The following is a 21,715-nucleotide window of genomic DNA, read 5'->3' on the forward strand; positions in this document are numbered from 1 at the left end:
AGGTCTGCTACGGACTAAATGTGTGTGTGTCCCCACAAATTCATATACGGAAGCTTAACCCCCAATGGAATGGTATTGGGAGGTGGGGTCTTCAGAATATGATCAGGTCAGGAGGGCGGAGTCCCCATGAATGGGATTAGGGGCCTGATTAGGGACCTTGGAGAGCTCCCTCACCTGTCCATTAAGAGACAAGACAACCTCCTATGAGCCGGGAAGTGGGTCCTCACCAGATATCGAATCTGCCGGCGCCTTGATCTTGCACTTCCAGCCCCAGAACTGAGACACATAACTGTGTGTACTTTCATAAGCTGTCCAATCTGTGGTGTTCTGATAGCGCATCCCGAACAGACTAAGTCTGACACCCCTTCCAATACTCCTCCATACCTGGATACCACCAGACACCAAGTCCTGCCCGTAAGCTCTGAAGGTCCTCCTTCCGTCTCAGCAAGAATGGATTTGGGGCATCAACACCAGTTTGCTCATCTGGGTTTATATATTCCCTAATGACTCTGATTTGCTGATTGCAGGGGATTGACCTTGACCGCATTGCTTCCTAATCTTACATACACACACGCACACAGCATCTAGGAAATAGCAACAGTACACCCCCTTGTTTATTTATTCATTTGAGAGAGCACAAGCAGGGGGAGCAGCGGGCAGAGGGAGAAAGAGAAGCAGGCTGAGCCCGACGGGGGCTCGATCCCAAGACCCCGAGACCAAGACCTGAGCCATAGGCAGACGCTTCACCAACTGAGTCACCCAGGCTGCCCCCACTGGCCAACTCGTACCACAAGCCCCTGATACAAATAACACTTTTTAATTACCGAGGACTCACATGCCAGTCGTACACTAAATGTTTTGCATGCCTTATATCTTATTTATTCAAACATCATATTGCGGGCATCTCCATGTCATGTTTCCTCTCATTTTACAGTTCACTACATTGACTTCAACATGAACGGCCTTCCCAAAGAATAGAGGTGGTAATTTATTTTTTTATGATTTTAAGTACCTTCTACACCCAATGTGGGGCTTGAACTTTCAACTCCAAAGATCAAGAGTCACATGCTCCTCCAACTGAGCCAGACAGGTGGCCATAGATTTGGTATTTGACAACTGTATTATAGAATACTTCTCCACCCACCTTTCCCAGTACTGTACTTCATGCCATGAGCCTCCAGTATCCTTATTAACAAATTAAGCTATTTTTACCAACAAGAATATTTAGATTATTTTAGGGGAAAATTGTACACCCCTTAGGGGCACGGCTTTGTACCATCCAGTGTACATATCTAAATAATTTAGGAAAGATCCCAAATGGATTGTGAGAATTTTGAGTTCTCTCTCTTCATTTCTATTCCAAATATTCTAGTTCTGTTGGTTTTTTTTTTTTAATTTATACTTGCAAGGCTTGGGTTATGTATTTTAATGAAATATTATAGATCAACTCACTCAGGCTTCAGCTAGGGTGTAATTTTTAGAAAATGAGATTCTCCCCATCTCCATTAATCCAAATAAAGCTCCCTTTTGAACTCTACTAATCCTTCCTTAATTTACCATCTTTAGTTAATAACTTCACTGTTTTAGAAGAGTGCATAGTTCAGTAATATTCAAAATATTCTCCAAACATTATGAAGCAGTGGTGTTGGTTTTATCTTTATTATAAAGATTGCTATGTGTCCATGGCAACTCAGCACCACGTCTTAGACTAGATCTTGAATGTGGATTTATGTGTAAGAGAAAATCATATTATGTTCTGTTTTTAATTTAACTTTTAATTCATCTCTTAACTAGTCATGATTTACTGTATGGTTTATACGAGACAACTTCACTTTCCTTTCATAGGCATATAAATGTGACTACTAAAAAATGTATAATACCCTATAATAATTTTTATATTTTCCAGTTTTATATTTTCTAGTTTGCATTCTGATAAAAATTTTTATTGAATTAGGTCAATGTAGACACTCCATTGAACTATTCTGTAGAAATGCACAGAGTTCATATTTTTAACTATTCCTTAAAAGTTATGTGAGACAAACATAATATTTTTTATTTAACTTTATTTAAATCTATCTAAAGAAAGCATTTATCTACAAATTTGTCTCCTTGAAGCCTGAAAGATACGGAGGTAGCATCCTGAATGGGATCTGGGATTCAAATTGCCTTAAAAATGAATATCAGCTAAGCTTGCACTTTTGAAATGAAGATATTTCTTCAAATTTAGAGGTTCAAAAATATCTCAAATTTTGGTGTGGAGTTTTTGAGGGAGTAAAGAACTGTGAGAAAAACAGTGAAAATATCTTAAACAAGAATTTTTCAAAATATCACCTGATGTTTTTACCAGAACTAAGAGAGTAAACATTTTCAATCTTCCTAGCAAGAGTCTTGAGATGATATATAATTCAAACATGCATCCCTTTATATACCAATGACACAAAGTTCTTTTTAAACAGCATTAAAAGTAAGGTGCAATCAAACAAGCAACAACACAAAAAAGGCTTACAGAGATTTTTGTGGCTCAAACTCTGAGATAGGCATCGCCAGGAGGAGTGTTACTAAGGAACTAAAGCGCCCTGCTCCCCTGAGTTACACCACATCTGCTCCTTGTGCTGAGGACCATTGCTTTTTTACATACCATCCGATCCAGGTGGAGTAAATGAATTTAGTATCATGGGAAGAACTGCTTCATGCTGACCAGCTCCCTAAAAACTCGGAAATATTATTTCTTCTTTTGTAAAATGTACATGATAATTCCTCTACCACCCATCTCACGCATTTGCTGTGAGGATAACAGGACAAAGTATATGTGGAAATTAATTTGTGAACTGTATTTGTGAACTGTACTCTTTATTTTACACACCCCAGAACCTGCATAAATGGCAGAGTGAGCAAAGAAACACAGACTCTTTGAGAATAAAAATGTAGAGAAGGAGGGTAAGCTTATGGCTGAGAAGACTGTGTTTCCTGGACTCAGAGCAAAGTTCAGGTCCAACTTTACTCTTTGAGGAATTAAGTACGAGTCACAAAATTTTCCCAGAAAGCATTCCATATGTCTACACTGGGCTGCCATCAGTGATACGGCATGAGAGCACCTAATCACGCAGCTCATGCCGTGCGCAGCTGTGGTAACTGGCAGTGAACCTCACAGCATTACGGGAAATGCTCACCTGTAAACCTGCCAGTACCCAAAAGGAGTCATCATTACTGACACCATATGAGGGATCTACTCAGAGACCAAAATAGTCTTGTCGTACAGTGTGTATATGAAAGAATCTATATCCATACTTCCAATTACCTCCAGGATTTCTGAGAAGTCAGAAAGAGGAGGTAAGCATTACACCATAAAATCCTGCCTTGTAGAAACCAAGAATTGTAGGCTGTTCTCCTTAATATAACCTGGGGGTGGTTGTGAGGGGATGGCATGCTAGGGCTAGATTTCTGTCACACAAACATGCCTTGACATGTTCCATGAGAAAGTAAGTTTGCTCTCAAGAGCTTAAGAGAAAACCCAAAATTCCGTTCCTATCAACCACACGTTTATGAAAAAACTATCAATGACAAATTTACCAAAGTATTAAAATCTGTTGAATTCTATTTTTCTGCCTGGCTAGAATACCTTCTAATGTGAGAAATTCCATAGTTTTACCTACTTATCTGAAAATAGATATCTTTTGTTGTTGCTGTTGTCCCAACATGATACATTTCCCACTTTGAAAACATAGTAATAGAATGCTGTGATTTATCTATTTTTTATGAAAAAGTTATCCCAAAATGTAGATGCTTAAAAGAACTCACATATGTCGTCTTGCAGTTTCTGTGGTCCGGAATCTTGGCACAGCCTGGCTGGGTCTTCCCATCATAATCATCTGAAGGGTCAATAGGGGAAGGACCCGCTTCCCAGTGTACATGATCACTGGCAGGATTCAATTCTTCACACTTTGTCGGACCGAGGGCCTTGGTTCCTTGGTGAGTGGTGGCCAGAGGTTTCCCTCAATTCCCTCCTTCATGAGCTGCCCAAACACGTCAACCTGCATGGTCAAAGTTTTCAAGTCAAGAAGGCAATAGAAGTAGCATATTACCAAGATGATGTCACATGTGTTTATGACCTAAACACAGAAGTGATGGCTCATGACTTTGCAGTATTCTATGCATTAGAAACAAGTCATTAGGTCCCCTACACACTGAAAGGGAGGCAGTCACACAAAGGCATGAAGTGTCGGGAGGTGAGGATCATTGGGAGCCATTTACAAACAGGAGCATCTCCTAGACCTGCCTCACAGGAGAGACAGGGCATCCCAAGAGATATTCAATGCAGAATGCAGCTTAGCACAATGCTGGAGAGACAACAGTCAATCAAGTAATACTATATGCTGGACCTGTATCCTTTCTTTTTTTTTTTTAAGATTTAATTTATTTATTTGACAGAGAGAGCATAAGCAGGGGGAGAGGCAGAGGAAGAGGGAGAATCAGACTCCCCACTGAGCAGGGAGCCCAATGTGGGGCTCAATCCCACAACCCTGAGATCATGACATGAGCCAAAGGTAGATGCCCAACCTACTGAGCCATCCAGGTGCCCCTCTATTTTATTTTTTATTAGTTTTTCTCAGTGTTACAGGCTGGGTTGTAAGCGAAGTTATAAGAAAATATCTTGGGGGAATTATTTCCAATGCCTGGTTTGTCCTCTCAAATGATAGAATATTCACCATGACGATCAGATTTGCTTACACCTATCTATACATTTTTGGTCATAATAGGATAATACAAATGAAGTAAAGCAAAAAAAAAAATTTTTTTTGTCTCTTTAGCTCACAAGAATGATAAATCCCCATTAAACTGTGTATGCTTAGAGATAAATGCCAATAATGGAATTTTGACAAGCATACCTACCATAAAGTGGCTTACTCCAAGTATTTTTAAACTGGAGTCATTACTAGATTTTTAATAAGGCTTCCTGATTATTTCTTAAAAATGGTCACAGTAGAGAACATCGAAATGTTTAATGAGGCAAACAAAAGTCTACAACATAAAGAAAAACACTGTTTATATTTTTAACAGCTTTACTGAGCTGGAATTCACATACCACACAATTCACCAGCATAAAGTGTACCTTTGCTAGTTTTTAGAGTATTCACAGAGTTAGCCATAATCACCATGATCAATTTTAGTCATTTTAACCTACAACCTCTAGACTTTGTGTCCATGTATCAGCATGTTTTTATAGCCCAAATTTGCACTTACTATGTCGTGAACATTTCACATATCCATAAATACTCCCCAGGTTCATGCTTTATAAGAGGTGTGGGGTCATTTAAGGAACAAACAAAACAGAAAACAAAAAAATTTTCTTCCCTTGATGCTTTTGGATGGCTTGCTTTTTGCCAGGCACTTTGTTGAGTGATGGATTATGTCCTTTAACATCCCTGGGAACCTTATGAAATACCATTATTTACAGAGGACTGAGGATCACAGAGAGGGTTATGGCTCTTGGCCATAGTTGTCGATGCAGTAACAAGGTGAGTGGTATTCTCAGTTAAGTGTTCTAACTCCAGTTCCTCAGCATGGGATACTATCATTTGGTTGGCCAAGTCCCTGGTGTTGAAAATTTAATTAGTTTCCAATTTGGCGATATTATAACTGTGTTAGTTGTCTGATGGTGCATTAAAACAGATCCAAAATTTAGCAACTTAAAATAAGCAATAATGTATCTCATAAATTCCGTGGGTCAGGAATCTAGAAACAGCTTAACTGGGTCCCTTGGCTTAAGAATTCTTGCAAGGAGTGACAATTAGGAGCACCTGGGTAGCTCAGTGGTTGAGCATCTGCCTTTGGCTCAGGTCATGATCCTGGGGTCTTGGGATCCAGTCCCACATCAGGCTCCATGCAGGGAGCCTGCTTCTCTCTCCTGCCTGTGTGTCTGCCTCTCTCTCTGTGTTTCTTATGAATACATCAATAAAATTAAAAAAAAAAAAAAAGTTCTTACAAGGTTACCATTAAATGTCAGCTGGGGGTGGGGTCTCATCTGAAGATTTGACTGTGGAAGGACCCACTTCTAAGCAAGCATTAGGTCCTCGCTGGCTGTTGGCCAGAGATGGCATTTCATTTACATGTGATTTTCTCTGTAGGAGAGCTTCAAAGATTGCAGCTGGCTTCCTCGGAGCAAGAGGAGATATGGAATCTTAATATCAGAAATGACATCTCATTATTTAGCTATATTCTATTTATGAGAAACTGTCACTTGATTCAGCCCACACTGAAGGGAGGGACATGAGGGTATGAATATCATGAGGAAGGGATCACTGGGGAGCCAACTCAGGTGCTGCCTACCACAACGGCTAAAGCATATGGGTAAATAAATAGTTACGTGTACATGTGATTGTTTAAAAATCAAAGCAGCCAGATAGCATCTGTGTATAATTGATGAGTATTGACAAAATGACCGTAGAGGGCATATAGGTTGCCTATCCATTTAATCTCTCCTGTTAATGTCACTCATATTTTTATTTCAGTATCCACATAGCTCACATATCTGGATGGACCATGAACTCGCTTCTGCTGCTGCTAAGGTGTGTCTTAGCTTGAACTAATCAGCACATGGTGGGCATGTGATACAAATGATCCAATAAGAGCTAATCTTGGGACCCCAGCTTATCATGCTCAGACTGAACATCCTCTCACTTATGGAGAGAGCGGTATTTGGTGTGACGGCTGGAATGCTACAGCCATTTTGGCACTATACGGGGGAGTAGCTGAACCCTCATGGCCAACCCCTAGAGAAAGCCAAAGCCAAAGACACCTCAGCAAAAATGGAACAGGAGCTTCTGGCTAAGCCAATCCTGAAAATAGTCCTACACGTGAATGCAAGTCAGAAACACCACTATACATCATTCTTTTGAAAGCCGGAGTGAATAATTTCTAAATTTATCTTGCCATCCAAAATTGTCTATTCAAAGAATAACGTCCAAAGAAGTGGTGTGTCACAATTCACACATCTAAAACGTGGGGTGTGCTACAGCCAATTATAAAGGCGGGAGAACATGAGAACTCTACCTTGGTCTGGAAAGTCTGGTTAGCATTAATATGCAGTTTGGAATACGAGTTCAATCGCCACCAATTACTTCTTGGGACTCAGACTCTGTGCCCATCAAGGCTTAGGACAGCTGGAAGGAAACATCCAGGATGTTGGAGTGAATTAGCTACTCCCTGAAGTTCCCATAAAGGCTACGAGCAAGAGATAAGGTTATCCATTATGCCTTTGAAATAGAATTCAAAATATCCTGAAAAAAAAAAAAAGCCAAATTTTCTATCTACCCCTAAGCTATAGTTTATGCAAGAATCATCCTTATCTCCTCTCTTCTGCATATGCTCTGCAGCCAAGGTCAAACATATCTAGAATCTGAGCAGCAATCATCACCTTCTCCACCCAAGCCTGGTCCTAGCCTCCAGCATATCTTACCTAGGTTACCGCAGTCACCTCCCTAACAGGTGTTCCTATATTGACCTGTCACCCTACGGTCTATTGTTAACTCAACAGAATTAATTCAGGTTAGTTCTTTTAAAATTTACATCCATTTACATCTTTTAAAATTTACAATATAGGTCCCTATATTGACCTGTCACCCTATGGTCTATTGTTAACTCAACAGAATTAATTCAGGTTAGTTCTTTTAAAATTTACATCCAGATTCTCTTTTTGAATTTCTCGAATTGTTTCCCATCTCACTCGAAGTAACAGTTACGTGTCTTACAACGGCCTAGGAAGCCCTACTTCTCATGAGATCCTGACACATTTCTGGTCTAATCTGTAGCTGCTTATTTTATTCATTCTATTCCAGCAATAATATCCCCCATGCTATTCTGTAAACATATTGACTAAATGCTTAGCCCACCATGTGCATCTGAGCTTGGGGTCCTTGTATCTCACGTGCCTTTTCCCAGATATCTGCATGACTCCCCCGTGGGACCTGCCTAGTAAACTGTGCCTTCCCAGGTGTGTTTGGAGGGTTATTTGGGATACGCATCAGTAAATTCCTTATAGTGGCATCCATAAATATTTATAATTATGGGGTCAAGCTATGGTCAAAAGCTACAAAGGTGTCTACTAAAGATGGGAACAGACAGTATTAATCTGTTGCTCCAGAGCATTTTACAATATGCTCATCTGAAATACGAAGCAATATTTCAGGCACACAAAATATACACAGTTCTGTATCAAAGCCCCACTAGCGTTACAAAGTGAGTTGGGAAGTTTTCATCCCTGTTATATTTTTGAAAGCATTCACAAAAGCTAAGGGTATTCTTTTTTTTTTTTTTTTTTCCTGAAACTTCACTGAGATTCAATCTGTAAAACTCTCTGGGCATGGTGCTTTTTAGAAAGGATAGAGAACCTTTCTGACTGCTGATTCAACACAATGCGCTCCTGGTCACATTACCAAGGTGACCAGGCACTTCTATTTTTAGAACACCACAAGGAGTAAAGAGAGAAAGAGATTCTTTGGGGCTGAAAGAAGTCCTAGGCTACACCCCCTTGAACAATACCACATTTTCAAGATAGTGTGTGACATGCGGCAGTTAACTGTGGGGCACGTGTACTGGAGTTCCAAACTTGGTCTTAACACTTTATTTAACCTTGGGGATAGCTTTTGAATAGCACCTGTCCGTCCTAGTGAAGTCAGTAATCTAGGTGAGAGTTTTCTCAGGGGAAAAAATGGATATATGAATAAAACCACACTTGTCGGTCTACACCTGTTGTCCAACACACACACTATTTTAAATAGCATTTTTACGTTCTTGAGAGCATCCTTCTTTGTCTGATCTGCTCTATGGGTACCTTAGACCTGGAGTCCTTTTGGGGTCTTTTCATAAACCCCATACGAGAAAGCACACTTCCTTCTGACTCACTTGAAGTTTGCAATCAGAAATGTCACATTCTGCAAATCATTGGTTTCCCGTCCAAAAAGTTCCAGGCAGTGGGTTGCAAAGCGATTGAAATCTTGTGTATAAAATCTCTAAATTAACTAGCTGAGAAGTGATTTTACGATTTTGCAATTTAATCTTTGCACACACACACAAATCTCATTAAGTAAATAGGACACTTCTTCGTCGTGCACCATTTGAGAGATGAAAGGTACAAAATATCAGAGTGTCTGGCATTGGACAACAAAGGAGTGATAATTTCCTCCTGATCCTAAAAACACTTGACTGGCTCCTGAATCAAACAGACCACGAGGAAAATCTCTGTCTTTGGAAAAACATGTTGCATTTCCTTAATTGGGAAGAATACAGTACCAAACGAATTACCGCTTTTGAATATTTTCCTGAAACCCAGTAAAAGAATGTCTTCTGCTCTTTGTGAATTTGAGAGAAACAGTCATAGAGCTACACAAGCTTTTCTACCTAATTCTTTACTGCCTTGCATTCTCTCTCATTCCTCGGCCTTTCTTTAGTGAAGCTGGAGAAAAACAAGTCATTTAACGAACAGATCATTAAAATAGGCATCTGTTGCTCTTGGACGTCAGTGTTGGCCATCCGGGGGTCAGGAAGTCACAGGTAAGAAGGAAAGAAAAGATTAATTTGCGTTTGAGAGTCAGGATGGTCTGCCACACGGTGATACTTCGTTGCTGTGATATATTGTGTTGGTCATCGCCAAAGAGGAAGCATTCCATAATACTATAAACAGTCACAGGGACCCTATTCCCCAAGCCCAACTGGGAAGACTCAAGTCCGTAAAGGAGCAAAGAGGAATCGATGCTAACCGTAGAATTTGGTACCTTGTCAACCTATGCTGGAGATGCTTCTCTTTGCTCTAATGAAAACTTGCAGTCTCTCTGTTGTCCCCTGCCTCAAATGCTACTGGCACGCGGCCGCGAGTCGTGTAGAGTAGACCTGCCGTCCTATGAGACCCCCTGCACTGGACTGCACGGGATACTGGGTATATCAAGACAGCGTGTTCCACGAGACTCAGAATGTGGATTATTCTGACCCGTTCTGTCGTTTTCTGGAAAGTTCAAAGAACAGTAATTCATTATGTAACCAGCTGTTACTATAACATGGCATCTTCCAGTGAGGTCACTTATTTTCTACACTCTTAGATGCCATTCATGTCATTTTTAAAAGGGTCCCTATAGGACGAAGGCAAAGATACCCGTTTCCCACAAAGCACTGCAGTTACATATAATTCAGGTGGAGACTAATATGCAACTTGCCTTGTTTGTAGTCACATGCAGATTAACTAGGCTTGGCTAGTGGTGATACTGGTGCCTCCTGAACCCCACTGGCATTTTTTTTTTCAGATTTTATTTATTTGTTCATGAGAGACACAGAGAGAGGGAGAGACACAAGCAGGCTCCCTATGGGGAGCCCAACATGGCACTAGATCCCCAGACCCCGGGATCATGCCCTGAACCAAAAGCAGATGCTCAACCACCGAGCCACCCAGGTGTCCCAGATGATGTGGGTTTTAAAGTAATTAGTCAATGATGGAGAGTCTGCCCCCCTCTCTTTTGCAAGGGCTCCTTTAGAAATAGCTTCAGCTTGGGAATCGACCTGTCTGATTCCTGCTCCCCCCAAAACACGAACGTTTCTGTATCCAAATACCCCTCTATTTTGCAGACATCAAGTCAAATGTCCCTTTATTTACAAAGCTGCCCCTGATTTTTCCCATCTGGAAGAAGCTTGTTTTACTCCAGTATTTTACTCTTTCTCCTAAATCAGTGCTTCTTCCTTTACCTTGAATGACGTTTATTTGTGTGTTTGCTTTTGCACGTGAATTATACCGTCCTATTCCAGTGTTCATGCCAACGCTCCTAGGATAGGGTCCTGCATGGAACACATGCAAAGACAAATAGCTGGTTAATGAATTAATAATTTGCCTCAATGGATCCTCAAATATAAATTTGGAACAGCCAGTAATTATCACTAGCTTTCTCAAACATTATCAGGCCACATAAATAATTGAAAATGTCTACATGACAAAGAGTTTCTGCTATATCATTATGCAAGATCTTCTCCCTCCCATGATGAAATTTGACACTTTAGATGAACTCTGCAGAAATTCAAACACTAGCAAATTCATGCATTTCTATTTCTACCCCCACACTCAAATTTAACTGTATCAATAGAGACTCTGCTTGATGCACAATGTCATTGCATCAATCCACAGGCAAGGCTTGCCACCCTGCTGTATTTTGCAGAAATACTCGTGAAATATAGGCTGCTTCCATGCACAAGGCATTAATCCAAGCAGAAGTATAAGACAACTAATTATCCTTAAGACCAAAAGCATAAGCAAACAGTTAATGAATTTGCTAATTGTTTTTCTATGCCTTGTTCCTTCATATGGTCTTTAGTTGCTAAAGATACTGTAATTAAGGAGAAACAAAGAACAGCTAAGTTCCCATATTTCTTTTACCTTTCCCTGTTTTCTTAGGCTTTTTGTTTTCAAGTCAACAGAGTGTAAGAAAAAACAAAAACCACTAGGACATGAGTTCACTTGGGGAAGTAGGTATTTGTGGCTCTTCAAGTCGATGCTTAGTAGATCTTCATGTACTCAAACATTTATGGAATGTCAGGCAGCAAGATAATGATCATGACTGGGTCCTTGAAGGGGTCCTCAAGGGTGTACAGGCAAGTAGGATGCAGAGAGAAGTGATGCAGAAGCTCCAATGAAATGGATGCTGGTACAACGGGTAAGCGCACGAAGTTTGCTGTCAATGTGAAGGAGCATCTGCACGAATTACAGGCAAGAAAGGGACGTGTAAGGCATGACTGCCGGGGGGACAGGACCATCAGAAAGAAGCAGAACAGGCGGTCTGGTGTTGGCAAATGCACACCTGTGTGAAGGATGCGAGACTGTGAGATGTAAGACGATATAGCATATGAATAACCAGAGTCCACTCTGCCTGAAGACATGGTGTTCGGGAAAGGAAGATGGTGAGGCAGGACGGGGATATGATTACCACAGAAGCACAGGGATGGATGGGTGGGACGGACAGATGGATGGATGGGCGATGAAGGGGTTCAGGACAAGACCCCCCAAAATGAACTGTGTCAGGACGTTGATTATGAACGACGGCCTCAAAACTCTGGCAGACGCGCAGAGAGGTTTCCTCTGAACTTCCGTCATCTGCCTAGAGACAGAATCTCCAAAAGGACCTCAACGGGCATCAGCGCCCTCCCTGTTGGCATCGCTGGGAAGGACTGCCTGTTTTCACAGGAGAGGAGAGCAGACATCGACCCCACACCCAGACTCTGCCACAACTGTCACATGTCCATCTGTTCTTCTAAGGACCCAGTTGCCTTTCACAAAAACATTTACTCTCCACGCAGACCCACGTGATTTCCCCTTTACTTATTAAGATGGTGGAGAAGCTCTCAGATCTCACTGCTTTTTGGGGCAGTCACCTATCCCCCCCAAGGTGTTGCAGCACACACAACACTCCACGTTAACACACATGCATACCTTTCTTGAAGACTCGGCTATGGATCCTAGAAGGATATGGTAAGTGTTTCCTCCCTTCCAACAAACACCAAACAGGCAGGTCGGAGAGAGCATCAACTTGGACGTGTGACAAAGCATATGGAAATACATCTATTCAGAGGCAGCCATGCAAAGCTAAAGTCATCACCCCATGGGATCTTTTCAAGGGACCAAATAATATCGCGGGCTCAGAGTTCCTACTGAGATTACGCGGGCTCAGAGTTCCTACTGAGATTATAGCACTCACTCAGGCTGAGTGAGCGTGCACTCCGGTGGCTTCCCTATTGATCACGTTGAATGTGAGGTGGAAGCAACCGGTGCGGAACAGCAGTGAACATTCCTGACGCGTCCTCTAAGACTGTGCACCCAAAGTCATTGTCCAAGCCAGTATCTCTTGGGGGATCCAGGCTTCAGGCTTTCCTGAGGCTTCTTCCTGCAAGAGGAAAGCCAGGAAGGACCAGCTATAATTGCTAACAATTAGATAAGGGCTTGATGTTGTGGTGCCAGGAAATTTTTTGTTGGAGTTGGGCTAAGATAGGTAATAATGTAGTAACAAACATCCCCTTAGGGGTTTATATATATAAATATATAATATATTTATATATTTTATATATTTATATCATTTATATTATAATATATAATATATATATATTTATATATGTTATTATATATAAATATATAATATACACATATATGTATATGGGGATACATAAGGGGATATTCTTTTTTGCTCTGGAAGTGCACTGAAGATCAAGTAGCTCTAGAAGAGTGACTCAGTGTTGCCATCTTATGGGGGAAACCTTCACGGCTGCCTGAGGCAACATAGCAGAAAGAGAGAGATTGCAGAAATTCACTTCTGCTCTTAGATGTCTTGCTCTGATCCTAGCACAGGTCACTTCCTCCCACAACTCATTAGACTAAACTAGCTCCATAACCACTCCCAACGAGAAGGGAAGCTGAGAAAATGTGGGAAACCCATGGTTAGTGGGCACTAGCTGCCCTTGCCACCCTGCTCAATGCTTTCAACACATTTCAACTTGTGTCAGGGCTTATGAGATAGTTCCTATTAATTTTCTTATTTAATGCAGGATGACAGAGAGAAATTGAGGGACTGATCTAAGGTAATAGGACAATTAAAGGGCAGAGTGTGGTTAACACATCCATGTTAAGATATTTGGAAATTTGGGGATGCCTGGGTGGCACAGGTGGTTAAGCGACTGACTCTTGATTTCAGCTCAGGTCATGATCTCAGGGTCATAATATCAAGGCCCACGTCGGGCTCCATGCTCCACATCAGTAGTCTGCTTAAGTTTCTTTCTCCCTGTCTATCTGTCCCTCCTCCCCTGCTCTCACTCTCTAAATAATAATAAATAATAATAATAATAATAATAATAATAATAATAACAAATCTTTGAAAAAAATATATTTGGAATTTTGTTGAAGGTAAGGGTGAGCTATTAAGAAGGTTTAAGCAAAGAGGCGCCGTGATTGTATTTCGGACTTAAAGATATACTTTGGCTTGGTTAGGAAAATGGATTCAAGAGGACAAGCATTAGGTCAGTGAGGAGATGATGATGAAAATCTAGGAAGGAAGATGATGAGACATCAAAGAACGGGTACCATATTAATCAGGAATATATTCAAGCGGCAGAAAACCACCTTCAAAAACAAAAATAAAGGTAATTTATTAAGCATCTGGATATGGGACTACCTTCTGAGAATGCACCAGATGAAGTTATCAAACATCTCATATCTCTTTTTCTCTTTATGCTGCTGTCCGTACACTAACGTGGTAGAAAAATCTGCTCACCATTTCCAGCCTTACATACTCACAGCATGTTATCAAGGACAAGAAGGAGAAAAGTCCCATAAAATAATACCTATGGTCCTATTGCTGCGACCTGAATATATTCCAGTCCTGATACAATCAGTTTTGAGCATGAAGATGGTACTTCCCAGTCTAACCAAACGAGGGTCTGTGTCTGGGACAGGTGTAAGGGCTAATTTTTAACCCCACTGGTTGGAAGTGCAAGACAGCTGGGTCCCTTGATGGCTCTGTCCACTGGCTTGAGGTCACGGCTCTCCCGTTGTCCCACCACGCCTCTTGCTGAGCACAGGGTGTCAGATACAAGCTCCAGTGAGCTGTTGATTTAAATTAGGCCCTACACCCAATTTACCTTTCCTCATCCAGTTTAATTTTCTTTATCCACACTTGGCATACCTAAAATGGCCAGGTTCATTGATTTGTTTGCTCATCTATTGCTAGAACTTTCTGCAACCACACACACACACACAAATATAAAATCCATGGATGCAGAGACACCAATTATTTGCTCATCATCATGTAGAGTGATGCCTGCAATCTAGGAGGCATGCATTGGAATATTTGCTTTGCCACTGACCATGTTTAACAGACTGTGCATGCCTACAATGCATTTACCTAAACAAATATATGACATAAGACTGATAAATGAATCGGATGTTTATGGAAACACCACTGATTCACAAAGTAGGGAAAATGGTATTTGATCCTCCGGCTTTCCATTTGAACCATTCTCATATTGTAGCTACATTTATTAATAAGTACTTTCATCTAGGTTGCAGTAGTGTCCCTGAATTAAATTGCATTGCAAGATCAACTTCTTAAAAATGGTGCAGAGCACTCATTAAAATTAAGACTTCCTAGTACTAGGGTGTTCTTTGAACCCCCACCATTGATGTCGACCCAAGATGGCTTCATTACACGGAGATCTGAGCATGCAAAGAGTGAAACTCACGATTTTACTTCTTGGATGTGCAGTTATTGGGGCCATACCTTAACGAAAGCCGCTCGAGCAATGTCTTTTGTGGTGAAAATTAATTACTGGCTGTTTTATAAAAATGTACGTTTTATCTACCATGTTGTGTAATCTCTTTCCAGGGCTACCATTCTCTGGGTGCTGGAAGTTGAACAACCCTGGTGTGATAGCCTGCTTTATGCAGAGTGGTAGGTCAGCCTGTCCAATCTCACACACAATGGAGAGCAACAGCGTGGAGGTGGTTCAATAACTAATTTAACCTCACACCTAATTCTTTTAATGATGTATCAATCACGGCCCCTTAAAATGCCCGTGTCAAAGGAAAACACACGGCTTTGCCTTGGATTTAATTAATTTACACAGCATTCATTCTACCTTGATGAATACCCATATAGGTGGATTGAATACTTATAAATATACATAAATGCCAGGTTAATTTTCCCTATCAGAGACAGAGCAAGCCAAATGAATCAAAGAAAAAGATCCACCCATTAAAATAGGTGATGTTCTCTTCCTATTATGGGGTGGGGATTGGAAAGGATGGGAGACAAAGAAAGGTAAGGAAAATATGAGTCTGTGTTCCTCAGAAGTTACATTCGTACTTGGAAAAAGAAGGGGATTCCTACTTAGGTCTGCTTGGTTTTGAATGGATTCCCTTTTCTGGCCATTATGCCACCTTCCAGAGCTGGCTAATGGAAACTAAATTCCCAAGGGGTATTTAGGGACTAAATTCCCAAAGGGTAGGCTGGTAGAAAGAGCTGGGTTCTGGCCCCAGGTGTGGTGGTGGAGTGGTTCTGGTCAAGAATCCAAACTTGAGGGTCCTAGAGCTTTGTCCTATTTGCTTAGATCTTTGGCCTCCTCCCCCTGCCCTATTGAATGGAAGTGTATTTGACATGTAAATGTAAATGTAAGGTAGTTAATCTGACGCATTCATAGCCTGCAGTACGATGGCCTTTGTAGCAATGATTAGCACCTCGTTCACTTTACCTAGCAGTGACATCTTTGATCAGAATGGTCCCACAGGTTAAAATTCACTCTCATTCACCAGATGATCTCCAACGGGCTCTTGTTTTCTGGGAGTTAGGCCATAGTTCTCCATATGCAACCGACACCATTAAGATGGGCTGCTTCGGTTTTTCACTTGCTAAAGACAAACATTGTTAAAATGATGTCAGGGACCCCACGGGAGAGACGTAAGAGTGGGTAAACCTCAGTGTGATTGAACGAAAGATGTCGGTTCAAGGCAGTATAAACAGGTCAAGACTCGGGGATTTTTAAAACCAACGTGACCTCTGTTGGACGAACAACGTGGTATTTGGAGCTTTGAAACCAGGAGAAGCTCAGAGCACATGCATGTATTCGTGTTTAATTTATATCAGTGCATCTTTTAAGATGAAGGAAGGGGGCAAAAGGGAAGGATTCAGCTTAATGTTCTGGACTGAACGTGATTTCCCACGGGGGGGCGGGCTGAGAAGGGGAATCAAATACCTTATTTCCATCAAAGTGAAGCACATGGTGGGTGTGGGAAGGACTGCACGGTGGACAAGGAGCTTGGGCAAATCTATATTCATCGTCTAGGTTCTCCTTAAGGAGATATTTAGGCAAAGGTGACCCAAACTCTGAAGGTGTGGATCAATTTGGTCTTCAGTAGTTTACTACCTTTTTCCTCTCACGAATCCATCTTCAGTTTTTTATCTCTCCAATGGTTAGAACTACTAAAATCAGTAAAATTTCTCCAATAGTTAAAATTAGTAAAATTTCTGCAATTAAATATTTTCTCCAAATAGTTAAACTTATTCTTGTATTATTGGAGAAATTATTCTGGGGAGCGACATTTGCAGCCAGATTTCAACCTTGAAAATAGTATTTGGGAGCAAGCAACAGTCTTGAGAGGCTTTGTTAAAAGAAAGGATTTACACAGTGACTTTAGTCGTTGGCCCATTCAGAGCATCTCTATGAAAATATTGAGAGTGTTGAAAATGTGTTTCCTCCGTGTTCTATCGGGCCTGTTTTTCTCCCTGAACACCCCCCCTGATGATCTCTTTATTTTGCCCACTTGGCAGCACGAGTAGGCTTGGTTTTGATGAGAGGTTCACGGTGCACTGGCTTTTCCCAGAACCAAGTTTTGAGCAGCACATCCCAGTGTTGCTTAAGCTCAAGAAACGTCTCTCCCGTCACATCTTTGAAACGAGTTTTCCTTCTGTTCTGCTCTCCAGGAACACCAACGGTGTAAACATTTATCCTCGCTCTCTCGTTGCTATCATTTTTCTCATTCTAAACATGTTTACGCCTTTTTTTTTTTTTTTTTTTGCTTTATTTTGAGCGATTTCCCTGAACCTATTCCCTGTGTTGCTGGCAATATTTTACTCTTTTTAAGGCTATTTTATGGCACTCCAAATGGCTTTTTCAACCTTTTAAATTCTTATTTTTATCTTTCATTTCTTTCCACTAGCTTTTCCAACTTAATTTACATATTTCTCTGTTGTTTTGTAATATCTTGAGACATTTTACTTCTTTTAACTCCTTTTGAGAAATCATGTATTAAAAGTTATTTGTAGCCTGTGAAGAATTAGCTGAGATTGCTGTTTCCTTTGTGAAATGTGTCATATTTTCTTTTTGCTGATGTTTCTCATTCCTCCTCACCTGCTTTCCTTGCAAATAAGGCAACAATATTCTCTTGGCTCTTTTCTGATTTTTGCTTATCTCAGAATAGACCATTGGCAATGGGCAATGACTGAAACGCAGGGGATCTCTCTGTAGCTTTGATTCACTTAGTTACTTTAAAGTCTGTCTTGGGCGGGGGTGAGCAGGTAGGTAGCTCGGTTGGTTGAGCTTCTGACTCTTGATTTCGGCTCACATCATGACTCAGGGTTGGGACATCAAGCCCCACATCCATGCTGAGTGTGGAGCCTGCCTAGAATTCTCTCTCCCTCTCCCCTCCCTGTTCACAGGGGCTCACTTGCTCTCTCTCTTTTTCAAAAATAAATAAGAAAACAAACAAACTCCATCTTGTCCAATCAGTTACGCTTTGCTCTGGAGAACAGGTTGCTTCTCAGATTTAAGAGTTCAGGGGCTTAGTAGAGATTCTAGCAAAACCCCTTATCCCATAGTTTCCCCATGCCTGTGGTCAGAATCTTGATAGGACTGCATCCTTAATGTTGTTGAACTTGCTTTATCTCAGGCAGCTTCACAGAGTCAGGAATCCAAGTCACAGGAAAAACAACGTGAGGGGACTGCTTCCACAAAACTTCAAATGCTTTTGGTGGAGCGACATTTGCAGCCAGATTTCAACCTTGAAAATAGTATTTGGGAGCAAGCAACAGAGTCTTGAGAGGCTTTGTTAAAAGAAAGGATTTATACAGGCCCGTTTGCATTTCTTTGTAATTATGGAGATGCCTTTTCAGATCTGACACTGTTTATTGTGATGGAGGACAGGGCTGTCAGTGACTCCCTGACCCTGGGCAGACTTCAGGTATTAGGAAAGCAGCGCACTTAGTCGCGGGGAGTGGTCGTCATTTCTTGCTCTCACTGAACATGACATTTCCTTCCGCTGACTCTTTAAGGGATTGAAATAAAAAAATGTCTTGATCAGATTTAACAGGAACACTGGATATTTACTTAAATTATGCACCTCTGAAGACATTCTGTGAAGCCCTGACTTTTTGCCTCTGGGGATCATTTTTTAAGCGATTCAAATATTTATACTAGAAATATTCACAACTGCTGAACCCAAGGCGTGGTTGTCCCTTGTAGGTATCGATGAAATAAAAGAGCCTGGCCACACTACCTTCTCGGGGCTTACAATGTTCATTTGAATGGCATCTCCTCCACAAATTCCAGTATCCCTTGTTTCCAGCAGAATTAGCTTTATAAGCTCATTTGCCATTCTGGGCACAGACATCTCTTTCTTCATTTGAAACAGAATTGATTCCTCCTTGAAGTTAAATAAGCAAATCTGTATTTGAGGAATGCCAGCTACATTCAATGTCCTCATCTCTCCTTTGGTCCAATTCAGACTCATTTCAAAGTAACTGTCCTTTCTCATTTTACATCTGATGTATATGATTTCCAAATCATTTCCTTACATAGTTTATTTTGTTGAATGGAGTTCATTTATATTGCTCACATGTTTTTTATGAATATTTAGAATGTATGTTAGCATTAAGCATCCTTGGCATGTAGCACGGAGCTCAAAGGGCATCAGATATTCAATAAATGGGGCTGGACATTATATAGTTTGAGGGGCGGGGTCTTGATGTCCAATTTGGAAGAAGGAGAGAGTCACCTTCCAGACCAAGTTTTTCTATTTAAGATCCTAACGACTGACACTATTAGTCTAGAATAAAGTAATTAAGATTGATTTGAATTACCTACCAGTCATGTAAGCACCAATGATTTTTGTTGGAAAATTAGGCAATTAAGGTGACTATTAATCATTATGAAAATATAAATGCATATTTCCAAGAAGAGTTCTAAATATTTCATCCTTGTGCCTAATTATTTAAACTGGAATCTTGTCTACTCATAAATGATGCTTAAATAATGCAGAAATAAACACACTGCATTGTTTAGAAAACTGAATAAATGTTGAGTTTGAGGTTTTAAAAAGAAAGAAAATATTCAAACTAAGGAAAATGACTAGCTTTTCTCTCAATTCCTCAGGCAGATCTAAAAATACTAAGAAAATGAAATAGCATGTTATTATTAGGGCTGAGTTGAGTCTCACATAGATTCAGGGAGAAAAAAAAAAACAGTACAATTTAAAAACTACCACATCTCCATTATTTGGAATTTATCCTAAAGAAATGATGATACTTACAGAAAGATGTAATAAGGATGTTCACTACAATCTTATTGATAGTAGCAAAAAAAAAAAAAATCAAAAGAAGTGCAAATGCTCAACAAAATTAAGTTAGTGGAATACATTTCATGATACTATTCAGCCATTAAAATTCAGATTAAAGTATATACCACATTTGAAATTTTTGAAAGAATAGCCTTTTTAAAGCAGAATGCACAATTATGTATAGAGTACGATCCTAGATTCGTAAACATTTCATAAAATGTGTATATCACATACTATATGTAAAATGTGCATTATATCAAATAACTTAAACATCTGCCAAAAAATGGACATTGTTCATCCTTGGGAAGCAGGGATATCAGAGTCTAAATTTATCCTTTTTACTTTTCTACATTTTTCAAAAAATTTTTTGCAGTAAAACTATTACTTTTTAAACATGGAAAGCAAGAATGATCTATATTAGAAAGCATACACGGTACCCTTTGGTCAAGTCTAAAAGGGCAGACGTCAAGCACTGTTGACCAGGTCTGACCTTGCATGGCAGGTCAGCACGTCCACTGGACATAGATCCCATCTTACATATCTTTTTGGGGGAGATAGACCCGAAAGGACAAAAGAAAAAGATGGACAACAGAGTATTAGAGTATGTTAGGAAGAAAAAAAAAAATCTTAGGGACAAATCAAAATAGAGACCAGAAAATGGGTATGACGTGTTTGGTGTGGGGGTGGGGTATGTGAGGACGGAGAACCTTGGAAGTTTCACCAAAAATGTGACTTTAGAAGAAGGATCCAAAATAAAATTGCAAATGACAGAAGAGAGGAAGAGCACACTAAAAGATAGGAGTCATCTAGTGACCAAGAAACATATGGCAGCCAGGAAGGATGGGAAGCCTTCTGCCATTTTGAGCAGACGAGTACGATTATCTGAAGTGCATCTTCCTGGGATCACTCTTAACGTCTTGCAGTGACTCCGTAATGCCTTCAGGATAAAGTTTACACTTAAAAAAATGATTCATTTATTTTGGAGAGAGAGAAAGAGAATGCGGGTGGAGGCAAAGACGGAGCGAATCTCAAGCAGACTCCCCAACAACGTGGGGCTCAATCTCATGAGCCATGAGATCATGACGGGAGCCACCGAAGTCTCCCAAAATTCATACTTCCCATTGTGCACACCTGCCGCACATACCCTTCCCAGCTGCCCAATATTCAATATACGCTCTAGGCTTTTCCAAATTATTCCCATTCCCTGCAGTCTACCATGGTGTGTTTAAGGCACGGCTGCAGTGTTGCTGCACTCTAGGTCGTGTCCTAACTGGGTTCTATTTTGGCGTGTTCTTGTCTGCCCCTGGCCCCAAAGACTGAGCACCCCAAGGGGAAGAAGTCTTCTCACGGTCACCAATGAATTAGAGGGAAGAAGATATGTAGAGAAATGCCCCAAACCACTATGAAAATGACAAACAGAGTGCCCAATGGGAAACAGGGGAAGTCATGAGAAAAAGAAACTAAAAAAAAAAAAAAAGAAGGCAGAGATTATAGAGTGAAGACCTTCCTTCATACCCCACAAGCAGAACAGATGTTTCTTTCCCCCCCATGTTATTCTGTCCTCATACTATCCCACATCTGTCTGGCCCAAAT

The 21,715-nt window shown here is 40.6% G+C and overlaps 2 long non-coding RNA genes across 3 annotated transcripts in view; one reads left to right on the top strand and one right to left on the bottom strand.

Moving 5' to 3' along the window:
• The window catches only part of LOC140629089 (uncharacterized), a 391,707-nt gene that overhangs the window by 74,170 nt on the left and 295,822 nt on the right, over positions 1 to 21,715 (bottom strand). Inside the window, exon 6 of the long non-coding RNA XR_012026976.1 lies at positions 3,799 to 4,031. This is a non-coding gene — a long non-coding RNA (uncharacterized lncRNA). The remainder of the gene's footprint in view (positions 1 to 3,798; positions 4,032 to 21,715) is intronic.
• On the top strand, positions 4,179 to 7,310 carry LOC140629057 (uncharacterized). 2 transcript variants are annotated; one of them, XR_012026917.1, is made up of 2 exons: positions 4,179 to 4,360; positions 6,510 to 7,310. It is a non-coding gene; the product is annotated as an uncharacterized lncRNA (long non-coding RNA). The 2 variants fall into 2 exon arrangements; XR_012026918.1 differs by lacking the exon at positions 4,179 to 4,360 and adding an exon at positions 5,389 to 5,516.

Source organism: Canis lupus, chromosome Y (genome assembly GCF_048164855.1).
Source record: "Canis lupus baileyi chromosome Y, mCanLup2.hap1, whole genome shotgun sequence".
NCBI lineage: Eukaryota > Metazoa > Chordata > Mammalia > Carnivora > Canidae > Canis > Canis lupus.